The following is a 22,097-nucleotide window of genomic DNA, read 5'->3' as shown; positions in this document are numbered from 1 at the left end:
TAATTTAATTTTCCATTCTTTTCTAATAACTTCCTTTCAAAGACCAGAGGTAAAATATCTATCTAAGCACTAAAATGCTATCCTCTCTTCGTCCTCCCTGCTAAATGATGTTACTTGGATGTTTTATTGACAAACGGCATATTGATTGATTTGCATAGAGGGAGAAAAACCAAACTTCTTTTTCCCTATGCATCAAGCCTCTTCTTTATCTTCTGAATATTTTCAACTGAAATTTTAGCAAAGCTGTGCTGATATTCAGTTAGCACAGGGGTGTCAAACTGGCAGCCCATGGGCTGGATGCATCATGTGCAGGCCACGCCCACCCTGGCTCCACAAAGGCAAAAAACATTGTGATATGTCACATGACACAATCGAGTTTGACACCCATGAGTTATCAGGACAATGACATGTAGAAGGAAAGCAGAGAGTTCCATGGATTGGTCAATTTTAGATCAATTATCTAGATTTTCTGATCTTTCCACTGATTAGAAACAGGTAATGAGGTTTACTTGTATAAAATGCATGTTGAGGTCAAACATTCCAAATGCCAGTATGATATAGTTAGTCATGCAACCTTATGTTTAAACATTCACCTGCAGCCAGAAATGATAAAATATTTTATATAGATGACTATTCTGGAGGAGAATAGTCACCTATATAGTATAGTACAGGTAGTTCTTGATTTACAATAGTTCATTGATTGACCATTCAAAGTTACAACCGGACTGAAAAAAAGTGACTTAAGACTGTTTTTTACATGACTGTTATAGCATCCCCATGGTCACATAATCAAAATTCAGATGCTTGGAATGTGTTCATATTTATGATGGTTGCAGAGTCCTTGGGTCATGTGATCAGCTTTTTGCAACCTTCTGACAACAACGTCATTGGGTAATCCAGATTCACTTAACAACCATATTATTAACTTAACAAATGCAATGATTCACTTAACAACTGTGGCAAGAAAAATCATAAAATGGGTGACTTAGTAACATAAATCTTGGGCTCAATTGTGATCGTAACTTGAGGACTATCTGTATTCGGTTCGTCTCTTCTCTGTACTTAGCATAGCATTTCAGTACCCATTGACGTATCAGAGAATGTGCCGTGTTTCCCCGAAAAAACGACAGGGTCTTATTTTCTTTTGCCCCATGAAATATGGCCTTGGGCTTATTATCAGGGAGGGCTTATTGTTTTTGGGTTGCTGGGCGGCTGCTCCCTTGCGAGTGGACTCCCGAAGAGCTGGGCACAGCCTCAGGGGCAAAGGAGCCATGAGATAACCATGCTCACGAGCAGCCGCCCGGCAAATCCCCTCTCCAGGCAGGCAGAGCGCCATTCACTGACCTAGGGGGTATCACTAAGGCGCCAAGCCCTGTGGGGCTCTGCCCGCCCCCCAGCTCCCACGGCTTGGCACATTCAGGATACCCCCTAGGTCAGTGCATGGAGCTCTTCCTGGCTGGAGAGGGGGTTGCGCGAGTGCCTGTTCCGCCCCCAGCCTCACCAAGCCCTTGCGTAGCTCTCCCAGGGCACCGCTGCTGGCCACCACCATGCTCCGAGCGTAACTTCCAAACTCCAAAACTTGCTGCCGAGTCTTCCAGCATCGGCCACTCTAGGAGTGCTCTCTATGGTGGGCCAGCTGCCGGACAGAGAGTCTTCCGGACAGAGATTCTTCCAGCAGCCGGCCCACCATAGAGAGCATTCCTAGAGCGGCTGATGCTGAAAGACTCAGCAGCCGAGTTTTGGAGTTTGGAAGCTATGCTCGGAGCGTGGCGGCAGCAGTACCTTAGGAGAGCTGTGCAAGGCGCTTGGTGAGGCTGGGGGCGGAACAGGCGCTCGTGCAACCCCCCTCTCCAGCCGGGCAGAGCTCCATGCACTGACCTAGGGGGTATCCCAAATGTGCCAGGCCGCGGGAGCTCGGGGGCGGGCAGAGCACCACATGGCTTGGTGCCTTAGTGATACCCCCTAGGTCAGTGAATGGCGTTCTGCCTGGCTGGAGAGGGGATTTGCCGGGCGGCTGCTCGTGGGCGTGGTCACCTCATGGCTGCTTCGCCCCTGAGGCTGTGCCCGGCTCTTCGGGAGCCCGCTCGCAAGGGAGCAGCCGCCCAGTAACTCCCCCGTCCAGCCAGGCAGAACTCCACTCCCCAACCTAGCGGTATCCCAAAGGCGGCAAGCAACGTGAGCGCCTTCCCCTCGGCTCCCGTGGCTTGGCGCCTTTGGGATACCGCTAGGTTGGTGAGCGGTGCTCTGCCTGGCTGGAGGGGTGGTGGTTCAGGGGGTTTATTTTCGGGGGTGGGCTTATATTTTTGCCCATGCGAAAAATGTGGCAAGGCGTTAGTTTCGGGACAGGTCGTATTTTCAGGGAAACACGGTACCTACTAAGCAGAATGAACAAAAAATATTTTAACATGAATTTAAAGACAGACTGTTGAATGTATTCAGTTTATCATATCCTGCTTAAATCAACAGTGTACTGAATAGCTTTGAACAAATTTCAGTCTTCTCTGAGATCTCAGCAAGAAAGAGAGCAGGTGACACAATGCTTATACTATTCAAACCTTTGAACTATACCAGTAGCCAAAATCACACATTGCCTTAAATGAATATATTATTTGTTCGTTATCTTTCTTTTTTTCAGGAGTTCAAGTGTTTAACCTTTTAACCATGGTATGTTGATTAAATGATAATAGTCCAGTTCCCATGGAACTCGCTGGCTAATGGGGGTTTCTACAAATTAAGCTAAGCAAGAAAAACAAAACATCACATTATGGCCATTATAAAATTTACAAATATTTAGAGGGATATGGAACAACTTTGGAACAACATTAGAACAGTTCCAGTAAGATCTGAACAACCCATTTCAAATGACAGTTGAAGTAACAACTCTTTTGAGCTCGAAATATTTTTGAATTCAAAATATTCTGCATATATGTACTATCTAAATTTAAATTTAGTTTCCTCCTGAACACAGTGGTTTTCTTTTTAGATAGAAAAATATACCGGAAGTTAGTCCCTCTCCCTGAGATAAACTGAATTTTTTTAAATTTAGTTTCCTCCTGAACACAGTGGTTTTCTTTTTAGATAGAAAAATATACCGGAAGTTAGTCCCTCTCCCTGAGATAAACTGAATTTTTTTTTAAACTATGTATGCTTTCATATATTTATTTTAATTCAGATTTTATTGTACACTGACTAGAATGCCTTTTAATTTTAAATAGTTATTTTATTCATACTTTTAGAAACTACAAAATATTTTACATTTGTTTTTAATGTTTTTGCAATTAAATGGAAGAGTATAGTCATGATTATTTCATAATACATCAAACATACAGCAAATTCTTTGAAAATTGTCCATACTATTTCTTTCACAAACATCATTAGAAATAATGTACTCAGGATAGACATAGATGTTCTCCTGTGCGTTGCTTGCAGACTCCATGCATGGGTTATAACTTCTGCCTATTAGCCCAGAGACTGAGTTTGAATTGTTTGGACACATTTCCTTGGCTTGACTGGATCCAGTTCTTAACTCAGTCTAAGCCCAAAGAGACGCATCTTCAACTCACTCTCTCTTAATGGACAGAGTTTTGAAATAAATTCATACTGGAGTCTACATCAGGCAGGAAGAACATCTGACAGCACAACTATTTCTTAAGCAGTCCCAAGGTATCGTTGGAGCTTCTGAGTGGCTGCCACATAGTTGCCAGCCGTTCCATAGTAAGGCTTATTCTGACGACCGCTTTATACACGTACTGACGTCTCCCATGTTGTTGTTTCTCTCCCAGCCGCACCGCTCACAAATTGAGCACCAGCAGCAGCTTGGCTAATTGCTGACTATAGGAAAGCAGAGGAAATTTCTTTTGATTCCCGATCTGCCAGAGAGTTGTTTTTTTCCCACCGTTTGGAGGCTGCTCCTTATCATCGCCTCACCAGCAGCCATTTTGAGAGCTGGTTTTGCCACGCTTCGTCAATCCTTCATCCTTCACTTGGAAGCTATTTTTCTGCAGCGCTGCATCACTCCAATAGTTTGGGAGCTTGCAGGTGACTCACTCTTCATATTGAGGCACGAAGGCCTTTACTTTGGTGGTAATCAACCGGCGCTCTTTGCGGCAGGCTGACAACATCAAGGAGTTTGTTCTTTCATTCTGACTGCCATTTTGATCACCCTTTCACCGTTTCTCCACCCGGCCGCCATTTTGGGGCTCACCCCTGGTCAGTACTCTTAGATCCTATAGCGGTGGGCAATCGTAAGGGCAGACATCAGGTTAGAAACTTGCCTCATACCTGCGACCGCGTCTGGCCTACCAAACGTACTCAGATAAACCAGCTACCTCATTTGAATCTAGCTGGCCTTTTCACCTGAAGCCTCCCTCATAGCCATTGGATCGACTGGAGTGCTGTCTTGTTCCTGAGGGCCCATACATCTAACACCGCAGCCATAATTTCTTCTATCCCCGGTGTCACTCCAAATAATTGGTCACATCCCGGGGCTCTAGGTCTTTATACATAGCTCATTTTACTGCTATTCCTCATTTTATCTTTCCAACTAACTCCATTCCACATGGCTGACAACAGACATGGACCTGGCAAGGCCTGTCATTTATCATCATCTCAGTCATCTTCCACCACTGACAAACACTTCCAGATGTCAAAAAGCCCTTGAAAAACAATTTGCTAAGGCCCAAAAGGCAGCCACTTTGCAGGCCAGCAAGTCTACAGTTGCACAGGATTCTCCACCAGTGACACGCAGACCACAGTGTGAGCTCTCACCTGATGCGCCCAATGTTCCATCTGCATATCTGGCCTGTTTCGAGGAGTCTTTTGCACCCTCTGATAGTTTTCCAGCCATGGAGAGGAAGTCTACAGGTTCTTAACCTATTCCTCCTACATCTGACACTCCTCCTCCTGCAGAGATCCATCCTTCTGGGCATACCAGTTCTCCTTTCTCCCAAGAAATGAAAGATTACATCATGGAGGCCATTCTCCAAGGCATTAAGGCCGCACTTCTCTGCAGAACCCAGCGCAATGCTGCTGCTTCCACAACTGTCAACAGACAGCAACCACTGGAGCTGGATAACGTGGGCCTTCAAGATCTTTCCGCTGACCAATGATCCGACCATAGCGATGATTTCATCTTAGAGGAAGGAGTGGTTGATGATTAAGAGTTGTTGGAAGATGAAGGCTTGACTCCTGACAAACCAACATTCACAGGCTTGTTCGCACCAACTCTTTTTAAGTCTCTCCTATTCAAAGCTAGAGCCATTACTAATTTGGAGGGAAGGGGAGATTCCGCTGCGCCCAACAAGGAATCGCAGGATCTGGGTGAACGGCTGTTCACAGAACCTGCAGCCACTCAGGATTCCCTTCCGTCCCCAAAATAGTTTATTGATATTATTCAGCATCAATGGGCTCCGCCTACCTCCTCTGCTTCTCCCAGTGGTACGGATAGGCATTATTATAATGTAGCTCAAGAATTGGAGGACCTCCTCCAGTGGCCAAAGGTAGATGCCCCAGTAGCTGCGCTCACGTCCTCGGCTCTAGTTCCTTCCAACGTAGTTGAAGGTTTGAAAGTGGAGGACAAAAAACTGTGTCTCATCTGACCAAACAGAATTATTCTCTGGCTTGACCTGTCCTTTCTTCCAAAAGTGAATATGCAGTTTCACAGGGCACAAGAGGTCATTCTGCCAGATTTTTGCCTTAGAGCTGTTCACCCAGCGAAAAGAGATGGCACAAACTTGACATACGACAAGCAGTTCATTGATACATAAAACGGATGGCTGCCTTCCTTTATTTGTGTCTTTTCAGCCTGCCACATTGGACAACAAGGTATCACCATCCACGATCGGTAGATGGTTGAGGGCTGGCACAGCCCTGTCTTATGAGCAGCACTCTAGAACCATACCACAGCGTATCACGGCTCACTTGATGCATAGTGCTGCCTCCACTGCTGCCTGGGCAACGCAGGTGTCAGTGGAAGATATTTGCAGGGCTGCAACCTGGGCCTCACCATTGCAGATTATATTCATTTGCTTTGGAGGAGGAGGCGTTTAGATGACACGTGCTTCAAAGGGTTCTCTCTGCAGAAGGGACCCTGGACCAGCCTGTCACCGCCCTTGATCATCTATGCTTGGTTATATCCTATGCATGGAGTCTCCAAGCAGCGCAAAGGAGAAAGACGGTTGGTCTTACCTGAATGGTAGTTCTCTGTGCGCTGTGGGAGACTCCATTCCATCCCTGAAGAACCGGTCCAGGATCCATGTCAGATTCTAGGGTGTTCAAGATGATGTTTTTCAATCTACGCCTTTGTTAAGAACTGGATCCAAAACAATTCAAACTCAGTCTCTGGGCTAATAGGCAGAAGTTATAACCCATGCATGGAGTGCAGCGCACAGAGAACTACCATTTAGGTAAGACCAACCTCATCAGGGGCGTGGCCAGGGAGGTGTGGCCAGCGCAACGTCACTTATGGCCGGGGGCACGTGTGGTGGGCTGGGTGGCGCTGGGGAGATCTTCATGCAGCCCTCTGCCAACAAAAATGGCCCAAGCTCCATTTTCGCTGGCAGGGGGCTGGAGGAGGCCATCACACATGAAAATGGAACCCGCATGTGGCCCTCCTGAGCTCTGTTTTTACTGGCAGAAGCATCATGGGCTGATCTTTCGCTGTTTCCAGGGCGACCCCGCGGGCCAGATCTAACACACTGTGGGCCAGATTTGGCCCACAGGCCTTGAGTTTGACACCTCTGCTCTATTGTACTTGTCTTCTCTTTGGACTTGGTGATAGTAATCTGATAGCTATAGTTCTGTATTTATTAAACAACCAACAAAGGTAATTTTTCTCCAATATGTTTTCTCTTGTTTAATATTCAAAGAAACAACACTTATGTTGCTCTCCATATTTGTTGTGTGAGCAATCTGTTGCGAAATGTTCTGGCATTTTCCAGTGTGATGGTAATTGTGTGAAGCTTCCAAAATAATATTGGCTGAACTATTTTTTTCTATTTACAAACATTGAGTTAAACAAGTAATAAAATAAAAATAATTTTAATTTGCATTCTAATTAATTTTAAAACATGTGTAAAACATGTTTTATAATTTAAATATTTTCCAGCCGTTTTAAATATAACACCATGTCAATATATATAAAGAAAGTAACTCCCACTTAGGAAAATGAATACGGCAATAATAGTTGTCAGAAAGTTTAAACAAAAATAGCCAGTTTAAAAAAAAACCTTTCCTTGCATTAATATGTACTGCATAGTTATACAAACGTTGGTGTATCATAAATTTGATAATTTTAGTATATATTCTACCTGTATGGTATTCAATTTAGAGCTATGTTTTTTAAAATAAGGACACTGATTTCAGTATGATTTACTCCCAAACAATATTATTCAATTTTATGGCTAGGCATTCAACATAAGACTGAGTTTAATATGTTCATTTATTGATTGGTCTTATGACCATATCAATAAAATAAAATAATGGTAAAATACAAGGTCTATTTGCAAGATGAAATAGGTAAAAGAAAATTCAATAATAAAATATATATGTGCTTAATACAAACATCAGAGTTCAGATAAATACATTGCCTTTATTCAATACGCCAATCTATTTAATATAATAGATTCTTAACTGAACTGCCTTGTGTATAAACAGTTTACAGTGCATATGTTAGAGTCCAAGAGGAAATAGGTCAATCTTCAGTTCAGGTCCCAGGAGACTGTTCTTTTAAGTATGGATTTTAGATCTGAAGATAAAAGGGACCTTTAGTTGACAAATAAGTATTTTTGATGGGTAGGGTTTTACGCCACTGTATACTTTCAATTTGGTTTTGAATGGAGGGTCTTAATCAGTAGTATGCTTGTGGGTTCCATGTTTAATGTGGCTAATTTCTTCCAAAGAATGTTTCTATTATGGAATTAAAAACCACACTTGAGATCTATGAAGGCAGTACACAGTTTCATGTTTTTAATTACTCATTTTGTTATGAGAAGGTATAAAACAAAACTGTCTATTGTGGAGTGCTCTGATCTAAATTGCAGTTTGTTCTTCCAGTAAGGAAGTTTCCTTTTTTCCATCATAAAGTCTTCTGTTGTACTCAAAAAGTATTTTACACTCATCTTAGCCATGATTCTAAGACGACTATAGGTCTATAATATTTTGGATCACCTTTGCCTCTTTTTTTTATGGAGAACCCATTTATATGGAGAACCCAGGCAGGATGCAACCTATATTATTTATATGGGAAAACAGCTCAGCTAATAATTGGGCTCATCAATTAGTATGTGTCCTAAAAGCTTCAAGAGTAGAAAATCTCTAGGTGCCTTATTCAGTTTCACAGATAGAATAGTGGAATTTTTGATAGTGATGACACTAGAGATAGGTAGGGGAGGTTTTCAAATCCGAATGGGTAAATGATTTGCTTATGTTGAAAGCTCTGGTTAGAAACAGCAAGTAGTGTTCATTTTTTGATGGACAGATTCTACGATAAGAGATTTTATAGAGTTATCAACCTGTATGTTATATGCCATTAAATGAGGAACAGCTCTCTCTAAAATGGGGAATAATTTGCTCACTCTGTTTAATTCAAAAGTTAACAGATTTCTATTTATAATTAACAGAACATGTAGGCATGCATATTAGAAAAAAAAGGAACTGGAATAATATATCAAAAGTATAGCAGATGAACTTATTTCTTTTTTTATATAAAAGTTTTTTATTTATTTTTAATTTTCAAAACAAACACAACACATAAAATCTTCCTTCTTTACATACTGTAGAAAGTGTATCAGTTGGTTACAAAAGAGTTTCGTGCATCTCCCACAGAAATCAAGCATAATTCATATTAACTCAAGTATTTTAATTCAGGTATTTATACATGTTACCGTCATCATACCTCCATTTTCATTTCACTATAATTGTTTAAACATCCTTCATCATAAAATATACCAAGATTTAATACATAGCCACATACTGGCATTTAATTTACTATTTCTAAAATCCTCCAATGACACTAAATCCTTATGTCCTATTCTAGCTAAACATCCATAATATTTAATAACAAAATTTTTGAATCCTTCTTTCCAAATCACTGTTTACAATTTACATCCCATTTCCTTATGTTGTACCCATATATATATGTACGTTATCATTATCCCTCCTTTATTTGACTATATCCTGCATCATATCATTTTCCCCCCTAATAATCAAGACTTAACTGAATCTAACTTAATTCTTTTTTTTATTAACCTTTATATATAATCCAAAATGGTTTCTAATCTTCCTTTCATGGGTACCATTCAATATTCATATCCAGTTATTACTTATCATAACACTACATATTGTATACATTATTATCATTATCAATTATTTATTTAACTATATCTATTGTCACTAAATTTCACTAAGTTTAGCTAGTTTTAAATTATACTCTTCCATCTATCAACCTGTATCTTTCCGGTAGCAGAACAGTCTCATATCTTCTGCCATTTGTGGTGTCAGTCATCTCCTTAATCAACTTTGTATGGACTCCTCTTAGCAACTCTTTGCTTATAAAATCTCTCATGTAATTTCGATGCCCTTCTTCTGTTTCCTTAATCAGCTTATCTTTGATTGTCGGTAGTGTTATCAATGATGTTGCTAATAAAATTTCTCTCTTTAAATCCATAAATTCTTTTGTTCTCCTAGGCGCTGCTTGGAGTGTCCAAGCATGGGTTAACTTCAGCTTGCTGCCCAAGGACTGAGTTCAAATCTTTGTGTAGCCACGCCTCCTGCTCCCTCCAGGAGCTCAGTTTTAAAAACTCAGTCGCCCTAAAAGGATGCAATTGGAGAGTCTCCAGACCTTGAGCAGCAAATTGAACTCTCCATACAGTTAGTGTAGCCTCTTTTTATTATTTTTGTATTAGTTTAGTGTAGTTTGTTAAACTAGTATTCTTATAAAAGTGTTGTGAGAGCGTGGGACAGGCGCTCGGAGCGCGTGGGTCTTCTGTGATTTCCGCAGTCAAGGCTCCACCGGGAGGCGCGTTAGCGGCTGCTGACGGGCTTTGAGGGCAGGTAGGTAGCCAGGAACCCCTCGAATTCGCTGCCTGGCCTTTAAAACGTAGATCGGAAGCCCTACTGAGCTCTCCGATCTGCAGGCAGTTCCCCGGTGTGCTCCGTAGCTTGCGGTGGCCATTTTGAAAAGGAAAAAAGTGGCACGCTTTATTCTCAAGCTGTTACTTTGCCACAGCCTGATTCCCTGAGCAGATCGCCGCCAGGAGGGCCTTAAATTGGGTTTTCCCCTGGGTCACCAGGCAGGATCTCCCCCCCCCCTCTCCAGGAAGATCGTGTGGGCGGCAGCAAGGAGTTTGGCTCTCTCGGGCCGTTCCTCGCCTATCTAATACGCTGATCTGCATTGCCTGGAACCTTGCCTTTTGCCACCAAAAAGTCTGCTAGCTGCATTGAGTTCCGGCAAGGCCCCAGTCCCATCAGAGCTTGGCCTGGAGTGAAAAGGCCTACCTGCAGGGCCTTTACTACTGGGAGCAGCTTCTTCTAAAGCTCTTTTAAGGGCAAAGAGGTACCATGGCGACGTACCACCATTCACGCGCTGCAACAGCACGGGTTTTCCATCAACATCGAGAAGAGTCACCTGCAGCCCACCTCGAGGATCCAGCACCTGGGGACTGTGATCGACTCCAAAACCTGCAGGGTGTTCCTCACTCAGGAGAGGAGAGACAGCATCGCATCCCTCGTGCGCCAGGTCAGATCAGCCCCACTGGTCACCCTTTCCCAGCTACTGGGGAAACTGATCTCGTGCATAGCGGTAGTTCCATGGGCACGTCTGCATGCACGGGAAATGCAATGGTTCCTTCTTCCCATCCAACGACGAAAGGCCAGCAATTCCAAGAGGGTGGTCGCAATTCCTCCGAAGGTTCTTCGGTCGCTTCGGTGGTGGCAGTCATCGGCGATGACAAATGGGTCCCTCTTCAAAGAACCGGAGCGCCTGGTCGTGACAACAGACGCCAGCCTGTTCGGCTGGGGCGCCCACCTACGGACTCATGTAGCGCAGGGCAGGTGGTCGCAGGCGGAGCTCGCCCACAACATCAATTGGCTGGAGCTCAGAGCCGCCAGACTCGCCCTGCGCCACTTCCGTCAATTCATCGAAGGCCGCCATGTCCTCATCCTGATGGACAACATCGCAACCAAGGCCTACGTAAACCACCAAGGGGGCACTCGATCCACGGCCCTGATGACAGAGGCGGAGGCGTTGGGGCGATGGGCGGAATGCCACCTGGAGTCCCTGAGAGCGGACCACATCTCCGGACAGGACAATGTAACAGCGGACTGGCTGAGCAGGACGACCATCAGCAACTCGGAGTGGCAGCTACAACCGGCCCTGTTTCAGCAACTTACGCAAAGGTTCGGCCTTCCGGTGGTCGACCTGTTTGCCACTCCCGAAAATGCCCAACTTCCAAGGTTCATTTCTCGGTTCCACTGTCCCGAGGCGGAGGGGACGGACGCCCTTCGGTGTCGTTGGCCTCCGGGGCTTCTCTATGCGTTCCCGCCACTTCCGCTCATCCCTCAGGTGATCAGGAAGATACTACAGGAGGGGGCCGAGGTGTTGCTAGTGGCCCCGCACTGGCCGCAGTGGTCCTGGTTCGCCGACCTGATCAGTCTATCGATAGTCGAGCATTGGCACATTCCTCAAGAGCAAGTAGTCCTATGCCAAGGGAGTCTCTCTCACCCGGACCCTCGATGGCTACAGTTGGCCGTGTGGCACTTGAGGGGAAGCTCCTGAGGCAGGACAACTTTTCAGACAGAGTGATACGCACCATCTTGGCATCCAGACAGCCCTCGACCGTGCGCATTTATGAGGCAACGTGGTCTTCTTTTTCCTCCTGGTGTCGATCCCATCAAGTCAGGGCCACGGCTGCCACTATTCCGCAAATCCTGGAATTCTTACAGGAGGGCCTGGAGAAAGGACTTGCCCCCAACACGCTTCGGAGGCAGACAGCAGCCTTGGCCACCATCCTCTCCAGGAGTGATTCCCTGCCGCTCAGCAGGCACCCAAGGGTCCGAAGTTTCCTGAAGGGGGCTACCAACCTGCGCCCCCCAACAGTGCACCGGTATCCGACTTGGGACTTGTCTATTGTTCTACAGGCCTTGACATCTCCGCCATTCGAGCCTATTCGCTCGATTAGCCTACGACACCTGTCCCTCAAGACGGCCTTCCTCGTGGCTGTTACATCAGCATGCAGAATTTCGGAGTTGGCCGCACTCTCCATGAGAGAAGACTTGTGCATCATCCATTCGGACAGGGTTGTTCTGAGGTTGGACCCGGCTTTTTTGCCAAAGATCAACAGTTTATTCCACAGAACACAGGAGGTAATCCTGCCCAATTTCTGCCCGCACCCTACGCACCCTAGAGAACAAACTTGGCACAAACTCGATGTGCGCCGGGGCGTGCGTGTGTACAAGAAGAGGACAGCCTCATTCCGTCAGTCCGAGTCCTTCTTCGTGTCTTTCCAACCTGCGTCGATGGGCAGAAAGGTGACATCAGCCACCATTGGCCGCTGGCTGCGGGCATGCATCAAGTTGGCCTATGAGCTCCAGGCCAGACCTCTTACTCCTCGTATTACGGCACACTCCACGAGGAGTGCCGCAACAACGGCCGCCTGGGCCACTCAAGCCTCTATTGAAGAAATTTGCCGGGTGGCTACATGGTCTTCGCCGTCTCCGTTCATCCGGCATTACAGATTGGACCTTTTTGCCTCGGCTGAGGCCTCATTCGGAAGAAGGGTCTTGCAGAGGATCATTGCGGCCCCTGGAAACGAGACAGTTTCTTCTTCCCACCCTGGGACCACATAGCTTGGGTATGTCCCATGCTTGGACACTCCAAGCAGCGCCTAGGAGAATGACCGTTGGCTTACCTGAATGGTCCTTCTCTAGGCGCTGCAGGAGTGTCCAACCCCACCCTGGGGTCATTTCTCTACATAGGTGCTGGTCTTTGCACCAAGGGACACGGACGTTACACACAGCGACCTTTCATCGGAATTCCTTCGTTTTTAAAACTGAGCTCCTGGAGTGAGCAGGAGGCGTGGCTACACAAAGATTTGAACTCAGTCCTTGGGCAGCAAGCTGAAGTTAACCCATGCTTGGACACTCCTGCAGCGCCTAGAGAAGGACCATTCAGGTAAGCCAACGGTCGTTTTCTCTTCTTCTGTATCTTGCCATCTGGGGTAGATTTCCCCTCCATTTAATTCCTCTTTCAGTATTCCACTCTTTCCCTTTTCAGAGACAAACCAATCACCATAAATATCAGCAATTTTAATTTCTTTATATTCATTTTCCTCTTCAATTTTTAGGATTTTAACCGCCACTTTTTCCATTTGATTAGAATCTTCAACTTCTTCATCATATTTTGCTGTTAGGTGCACTAAAACTTCCAACTTCTTCTCTATCCTCTCACGTGTATCTGATAATTTCTGTATTTCTGAGAGTATCTTTTGCAGATGTAAAACTTCTTTCTGCTGTTGAAATTGTGCCATTATCTCCAGCTAACAAAAACTGCTGCACTAGCTTAGGAGGTTTTAACAGGATTAAGCATCACAACATTATTTCACCTTTCTCTGGTAAAAAATATACTTCAAAGGAACATCTGTGTGCTTTTCTTCTTATCACTCTCTATAAACAAGCAGTGAGACCTTGAAGTGCCATGCCAGGATAATCAGTGAAAAAAGTGTTTCGTTTCCCATACACAAACTTCCAGCCTCCGAGTAGCAGTGTTACAATGTTACAATTGCTTTGTTTCTTTTTGTATCTTTTTTGTATTTCAAGTAAAAAAAAAGTCCAATTCTTAAAAAAACACCCACAGTAATGAAAGAGGAGAATTTTAGTCCATGGATTACAGAGAATAGTAAAAGAAAAAAAATAGAAGAAGGAAACTTAATCCATTCGTTTTAAAAGGCTTGCATAAATTCCATCCATGAAGATAGCATTTAAATAGTAAGATAACCCACTGTCCAAAACCAGTCCAAATTTAATTCCGCCACTTATTTCTTCTGTTCTCCCATTTAAATTAATGTTAAGTTTTTTTATAGGCAGTCACTTTTAAAACAGTAAAAATTCCTCACCAGCTGGAAACACTTTCTCTTTCCATATCCTTCTGTTTTGGAGCTGCCCCAACTTCATCAGCCAGGATTTTTTGTCACCGGATTGAAGAACTTATCTTGGATCAATCAGGGACTTTGCAATGTCCCTGAGATCGACAAGATGTATTTTTCCTGTTCACCGTCTCTGCGGGACGGTTTAGGTCCGTTTGGACACCCAGTGGCAAAAATATCGACTGCGATCTCAGAGCATTGAGCTCGCACGTCGTGTCGTCACGACTTCGGCTCCTCCTTCCTTAGAAATTTATTTCTAATGGTCGATCTCATTTTTCTTTTGTTGGGTGTGGTTCCCATGGCAATGCCATTTGTAATTAATCTTCATTGTGGAAAGATAGGACAGAATGAATTTTGATTTGCAACTGTATGGATTACAGCCATTTGCTTTATTTTAAGGAAAAGAAAATTAATCTTAAATTGCTCTGTTTTTGAATTTGCATTTTCCCTAATCAAAAAAACAAATTAATGTGAACTTGCTGCAAGACAAGGAAATAATAAAAAAGAACCCCATATGGCAGGTAATCATGGAATTTTGTCATCTTTTAACAAAGGGGGCAAGTCAAATTATGTTGATTTGAATGAAAGAGCATGGCTGAAGTGAACAGCAGTACTTTGAATAATAGAATATTGACATGAATATTACAGCTGCAAAGAAAAAGAGCTGCTTCATGAAGCTTTGCCTGCTTTGTGGATTAGACCTTTGATGAGGTCTTTAGGGCAGTGCTCATCTCCATTTCTTATCTGAGGGAGGCAATGTTGTCTGAAGACCTTTGTGTGCTCATGTTGCCAGTATAACTATACTCTAAGGCTCAGGGAATGTTGTTACCTTCCCATCGAAGTGGTACCTATATCTCTACTTGCATTTGCATGCTTTCACATTCCTATCTCGGGCAGTGCCTATATACCATGATTACAATAAAATTAATAGGGTAACGAAGGAACATTTGAGACATACAAAAGTTAAATGGGATTAATATCTAGTAATATAGTCACAACCTCCATTCTAGTGATGCTGGATGGAAACTGAATGCAGAAAGTCAGATGATGATTGCTGCTTACTTAATAAGCATTGACTAATAAGCAAACTATAGTGTATGAGACTGGATTATTTTTCCAAATAAAAGTGTTCCATCTGTAGAATCCTAATTAATCGGATGAATCAAGAAGCTTCCATGGTTTCTGTTACTGTGTCTGTGTTATCCTTGCTACAGATGTTGATGAAAATACAATAATGAAAGTTAACTGGTTGTATCACTTGATTTACAGATATATTTGGGCCCATTGGCAGTGTGGCAATGTATTAATATCAAGATGTTAACGTGTACAAAATACAGTTGGTTTCTGTATTGAATATATCATTGTTATGCACTCATTCAGTTTCTAAACTTGAATAAATTCCATGAATGCATGATTCCTCTAGATGAGGATATCCTTTAAAAATGTGCATCTTTGTAAGATGTGCTAATTTTGCAAATATCCAAACAGAGAATTATGTTAGCAGATAGTAAACCACAATGCAGGTAATAGTATCCTAAATGTGCCCTTCAAAGTGATCTTATTTTATTGTAATCAATAGATAATTTAAATACAGGCACTCCTTGGCTTTCGACCACAATTGAGCCCAAAATTTATGTTGCTAGGTGAAAAATGTGTTCACTGAGTTTTGCCCATTTTACAACTTTTCTTGCCACATTTGTTAAGTGAATCACTGTAATTCTTAAATTAGTAATAAATTAGTAATAGTTAAGTGAACCTGGTTTCCCCATTGATTTTGGTTGTTGAAAGATCACAAATGGGATCACATGATTCCAGGACACTGCAACTGTCATAAATGTGAGTCAGTTGCCAAGCGTCTTAGTTTTGATCACATGAGCATGGGGATGTCATAAATATGAAAAATTTCATGTTACTTTTTTCAGTGCTGTTATAACTTCAAATGGCCACTAAATGAACTGTTGTAAGTCGAGGACTAGCTGTACTCACAATTTAACTTCTATAAAATAAGTAAATATTCTTATTGTATATTTAATAAACAACAGACAATATTGCTGGGTTATATGTATTTTAGAAAAATATAATTTTAACCTGAGAACTTTATTTCTGTATTACCATCTATTGCTTACAAGAGCTTATATCATCAGGGCACTTAATCTGTACAAATCCTTGCTGCTACTTTTAAGTCAAATTTCATAAAAGTCATACATGAATCATAACAATGTCCATTTTAAATAATAACTCAAAATATGGTAATTCACGAGTTACCCAAAGCAATAAGCAAAGTCCACCAAATAGGCTTTATTCTTTGACTTGCATTAATAAAGCCTCACTTGAGCACTATTTTCAATGTAGCAAAAAATATTTTATAAGATGCTCAGTATGGAAAAAATTCAGTCTTCAATATAAATTTGAATATTGTTTTTTCTCTACAATTTGGTAATCAAACTTTAATCAAAAATCAGTTATTAGCTTCCTTTTCTCCTGTAGGTGGCAGCAAAATGTTAGCTTCTTTTGATTTCCAATGTAGAGAACTACTTTATTCTGTTTGTTCGATACATAAAATCGCTGTTTTCTTTTTTCTTCCAAAGTAGCCATAATGTTTGTCTAGAAATGTGGAATTATCTCTTACTTTTGAAGTGTCATTCAGAAAAGCCAAAATACTGTCAATATATAAATAAAACTCATAGATTCTTTTTAAAAATAAAAGTTCAGTCCTCCGTTGAGGAATAGAATCAAAAAAGGACATTTTAAATTTTAAAACATTTTATCAATAGTATTTATTTTTAGAATTCTAATGATTGGCATAAGTTGTTTTCCATTTAATTTAGAGTTTATTAAGATTCCATAGATCAGGGGTCTCCAACCACTTTACTGCCTGGAGAATTCTGGCAACTAAAGTCCACAAGTCTTAAAGTTGCCACAGTTGGAGACCCCTGCTGCAGATCATCCTTGATTTACTGGCCTCACTGATGTTGACTGGCCTCAAGCTCTACAGTATGGGGGCTCTGTCAACTATATATGCAGTCTCTCTATCACTTCCCCCTACAATCAATTTGCCACATGGGAATCCCTTGGCCAAGTAATACCTTTGGCAAAACAGCATTCACCTCCAAGAACAGATGGGCCGCCTCTTACCATTTAGTGAGTGTAGTGGTGTGAAGGAATTTTTAACCATTGAGTAGAGAAATGGACCAGTCAACTGCTGCTGCCAATGCTGGTGCAGCTCAAACACCAGTTCGACCATGGATTTGTGAGACTTGGTTGCTCCTGCTTCAAACGCTTAACGTGAAAGTTAGTGGTGCAGCTGTCAAGGCCTAGGCTCAAATCTGAGCCTAAAAAAGAAGCTCCAGCTGAATCTTGGTATATAAGCCTCAGGCGGAATCACATGTGGCTGATCAAACACCTGAGCAACTGGAAGAGTCAGAGGAGTAGGACTAAAAACATCCCAGCCCAAGCATGCAATGGGTAGGGAGGGAAGCAGAACAGAGAAAGTCTATTAGACTTCTCCCTTGGATCGACAGGAGAGTCCAGAATGGGTAGTTCTAATCTCGTAGCTCTATTGACTGAGTTGAAATTCTGAGGACACGCCTCCCTGGTATCGGTCCCCAGTTTCTCAACTCAGTCTCAGCTCTGTTAGACGCTCTTTTCAGCTCACAGAGCTTCTGAGGATTTTTTTTGTTTAAATTCCCTGGTTCTTCATAAAACAGAAGGCATTGAGGGGTTCGGAGGCTTTTAAATAGCCACGGTGCATGGATTCTTCGAGCTTTACGGGACCTGCGAGAGCGAACAGCCCTTGAAGTTCCAACCCCAGCGCCACTCCAGCGGCTTTTTCCGTAGATGCTTCCATTATTCATAGAGGACACATAGCCCATGCTGAACAGGCGGCCTTTTCCTGAGGGAACTGTGCGCCAGGCTGTATTCTCCTCACAGATTTTTCTCAAAGGCTAGTATCGGTGCGAGTTTATAGTGGCTCAAGGCTCCTACACAGCTGTATTAAGAGAGGGAGTTACTGGTTGATCGTTCTGCCAGGTTTCTTATCTCTCCGAATCTCTGCAGCAGTTGTGAGTCACTTAGGACTGCCGGGATATTAGTGGCGAGGCCAGCGTACGTTTTCAAGCCTGGGATTATGCCAGTTGCTTCTGGATCCTGAGTTACCTCACAATTCCAGGTTCGGGGCCCCAATTATAATCTGTGGCTGCGGTGGGGCCAGAGCTCCTGCCTGAATTTTGGAATTTTTCCTAGGAGTCTCTTAGTGCTGGCAGCTGAGCTTTCAAGCATGTCTGCCCCAATTTCAGGCCTGCACCTGTGACACAAAATGGAGGATGGTGGTGCAGCTTCTGGGCGAAAGCAGGGAGAGACAGAATCTCCTCAAGACACAGATAGGAACGGTAGAGGTCCAGTCAAGCCCAGGTTGGCTAGTCTAGCAGCAGCCGCCAAGATCAAAGCTAAGGCACATGCACATAAGAAATCCTCCCGGGCAGAGGAAAAGGCAGCCAAGCAGAGGCAAAAGGTCTTGATAAAGAGTTTAACAGGGCCAAAAAGGGATCGGATTGACAGAGACACTCAGATCCCAGAATGGCCGACAATCCAATCTCGCAGAGGTTCACTGAGAGGGCCTTGCAGACGGAGCAACAAGAAAAGTACCAGAGTATACCTGCAGGGGCCTTAGCAGTCAGAACAGGAGGGCTTCTCAGGGCCTACTAGACAATTGGATCTTGCTGCTCATTCTAGGTCACAGATCCTTGTGACAGCTTCTGAAAGTCCTTTAGGGGGCACAGGCACACTCCAGAACCAACTTTACTCCTACAGCAGCGGGGCTCCACCGGGCAGGGGGCTTCAGGAGCAGGCCATGCCTCCCTTTTTGAGGCTTTGAATATCTCAGGCCATCAGACAGGAAATTGCTGAGATATCACAGCCAGAAATTGCCCATGCCAGTAGTGAACCAGGCCATGCACCCGGAGTTTAGGCAGCCAGCGGGTGAGACTTCGAGTTACCAAGGGCCATTTCAAGGACCTTATTCCCCAGGGCATTTCACCCAAAGCCAATCTTCCCTGTCAGAGGGGGAGCTTCAAAGGGAGGGGGAATTTTCAGACTGTGAAGGAGACCTGCCCTGTGTGCCGGCTTTCAAGGGCCTGTTTAACCCCTCTCTCTTTAAGTCTCTGCATTCCAAGGCATGGAGCACTGCTTGCCTGGGAAAGGACACAATTTCACAAGAGCCAATCCTGGAGATGGCAGAGCAGGAAGACTTCCTTTTGACAGAGCTGACTACAGAGGCGGGTGCGATCCCTATTCCAAGGACGTAATAAAGAGACAATAGACCTCTCCAGACATACTTTCTAGATGCAATGGCTCGGAGAACATGCTTTACAATGTAGATTTGGATCTCCTGGAACTGGTCCAAATGCTGAACGTAGATACTCCTGTGGCTGCCTTAACTTCCTCCTCAGTCCTGCCACTGGACACAGAGGATGTGTTGAAGGCAGAAGAACAAAGGGAGGAGATGGCTCTTCGTAGAGCCCATCAGGCTGACTCCTGGGTGATCCAGGCCTCCACTGCGGCATCCTTTTTCACCTGAGCATCGGTACACTGGCTCAGGCAGCTTGAAGCTCGAATACCAGCAGAAGATCTGCAAGTGCACCAAGACCTCTGCAAAACATTGTGGCTATGGAGTTTACCACAGATGCATCACTAAACGCCACCAGGTTTTCGGCAAGTGCCATTGCCTCTTTGATAATGGCTTGTCACATGTTGCTGCGACATTGGCGCATGGACGCCAAGAATAAATGGAAGTTGGCGTCCGCCCCGTTTAGAAGGAGTAAACCTATTTCTGGAGTCTCTGGATCTATTTTTAGTGGAGACCAGAGATAAACAGAGTTTCCGTCCCAAGGCAGGAGGGCAGATTTCTGTGCCTCACCATATTTCAGGCAGCCCTCCTTTCGGCAGGAATAGCGGGACCCGGCTTTCCCCGACAGCAGTGGCCCTTTCTACCCAGATCCAACTACCAGACCAAGAGGTCTGGTTTTGGAACCAGAGGCAGACAGCATCACAGGGCAAGCGGCCCTTTGGGGGCAACAACAGTAGAGCATTCAGCATTCAAGTGACATCAGGACCCTACTTCCCATAGGGGGTCACCTCGGTTTCTTCACAGATCGTTAAGAGGAGCTCACGACAGATGCCTGGGTCAGGGAGACTATAAGATCAGGGCTCTCCCTAGAATTCCTCTCCATTCCTCTGAGGTTTTTCCTTCACTGTCCCATTTCCAGAGACCCTGCAAGAAGAGAACTCATGGAATCAGTGATACAACATTTGTTGGATATTCAGGCCATTCAGCCGGTACCAGTGAGTGCAAGGCTTTTATTCAATTTTGTTTGTCATCCCAAAGCCCTCGGGGTGGGGTGGGGTGGGGTGGAGTGCAATTCTGAATCTCAGGGGACTCAGCCCGCATATGGTCTATAGAAGATTCAAATGGAGGAGGGAGGAGCCGACGTCACGACAACATGACCTGGATTCTCGAACTCCCGAGATCGCAGTCGATACTTTTGCCGATGGACGGTCCATATGGACCTAAACCATCCCGCAGATACAGTGATCGGGAAGAATACGTCTTGCTGATCTCAGGGCCCCTGCAAAGTCCCTGATTGATCCAAGAGAAGTTTTTCTAGCCGGCGACAAAAGCGCAGCCACAAACTGATGAAGTTGGGACAGCTCCGGAACGGAAGGAAACGGAAAGAGAAAGTGTGTACAGCTGGTGAGTAAACTTTACTGTTTTAAGAGACTGCCCGAAAAAATCCTTAAAGCTAAATTAAATTTAAGAACAGAAGAAATAAGCGGTGAAATTAAGCTACATTGGATTGCATTGGACAGTGTGTTATCTTTCTTTTTAAATGCTATTTTATGGATGGAATTTGTGGAAAGCTTTTTAAAGTGAACGGATTAGTTTTTCTTCTACTTTTTTATTTTTGTAACCTATGGATTAAAATTCTTTTTTTCATTTCTACAAGAGTTTTTTTTCCTTTTTTCTATTTTGTTTCATTTAAGAATTTTACTTTTTTTAAAACCTGGAATACAAAAAAGATACAAAAGGAGTACAAAGAGTACATTAGAGGGAAATAGATACAAAAGGAGTACAAAGAGTACATTAGAGGGAAAGGAAACAACATTGCCACTTGGAGGCTGGAAGTTTGAGTCTTGGAAACATCGTACTTTCACTTCTCTCTTTGATCATTCCGACTTTGTGCTTTATGACCTTGCAGCTTGTTTACAGAGAGTGATAAGAAGAGCACGGGGTGTTTATGCTGGTGTTCTTTTGAACCTTATTGCCAGCTGGAGAAAAGTGAAGCAAGGTCTTATTGTGAGCGATTATAAATGAATTTGTGCTTAATTTAATAAAAAGCCTTGAAAGCCAGAATGGCAGTGTTTATCAGTCGGAAGAATGGCACAACATCAACATCAAAAAGAAACTTTAACATTGCAAGAGATAATGTTTGAAATTCAAAAATTATTAGAAGTATCAGAGAGAATTGAGGAGAAACTGGAAAATCTAGAGCATGTAACAGCAAAATATGATGGAGAATCTCAATTGGAAAAAGTGGAGGCTAGAGTCCTAAAAATTGAAGAGAAAAATGAGCACAAAGACAAGAAATTTGTTGACATCTACAAATTGAATGGAGTGTGGTTGGAAATGCAGAGAGTGAAATATGGAAAGGGGAGCTAGATGGTCAGGAACTCAACCCCAGATGGCAAGGTACAGAAGAAGAAGAAAGAGAAGAATTGATGGATTTAAGGAGAGAAATCTTATCAGAAGCACCATTGATGACCAAAGATATGCTGATTAAAGAAACTGATGGAGGGTATCGAGATTATATAAGAGATGCAACAAGCAATGAGCTGCAAAGAGAAATCCGCACAAATATTATTAAGGGAATAATCAGAAGATTAATTCCACAAATGGCAAGACAT

The 22,097-nt window shown here is 43.5% G+C and overlaps 1 protein-coding gene across 9 annotated transcripts in view; it reads left to right on the top strand.

The window, feature by feature from the left end:
* ANKRD12 (ankyrin repeat domain 12) overlaps positions 1-22,097 on the top strand; it is a 75,329-nt gene that overhangs the window by 4,811 nt on the left and 48,421 nt on the right. The window contains exon 2 of one of the 9 annotated variants that reach the window (XM_081952774.1): positions 12,973-13,168. The exons of the other annotated variants lie outside the window; for them this stretch is intronic. The gene's annotated coding sequence lies outside the window, so the exon portion shown is untranslated. The remainder of the gene's footprint in view (positions 1-12,972; positions 13,169-22,097) is intronic. 9 annotated transcript variants of the gene reach the window in all.

Source organism: Natrix helvetica (assembly GCF_964273705.1).
Source record: "Natrix helvetica genome assembly, chromosome: 4".
Classification (NCBI taxonomy): Eukaryota; Metazoa; Chordata; class Lepidosauria; order Squamata; family Natricidae; genus Natrix; species Natrix helvetica.
Note: the sequence above shows the minus strand (reverse complement) of the source record. Positions and strands in the feature narration are given on the sequence as shown.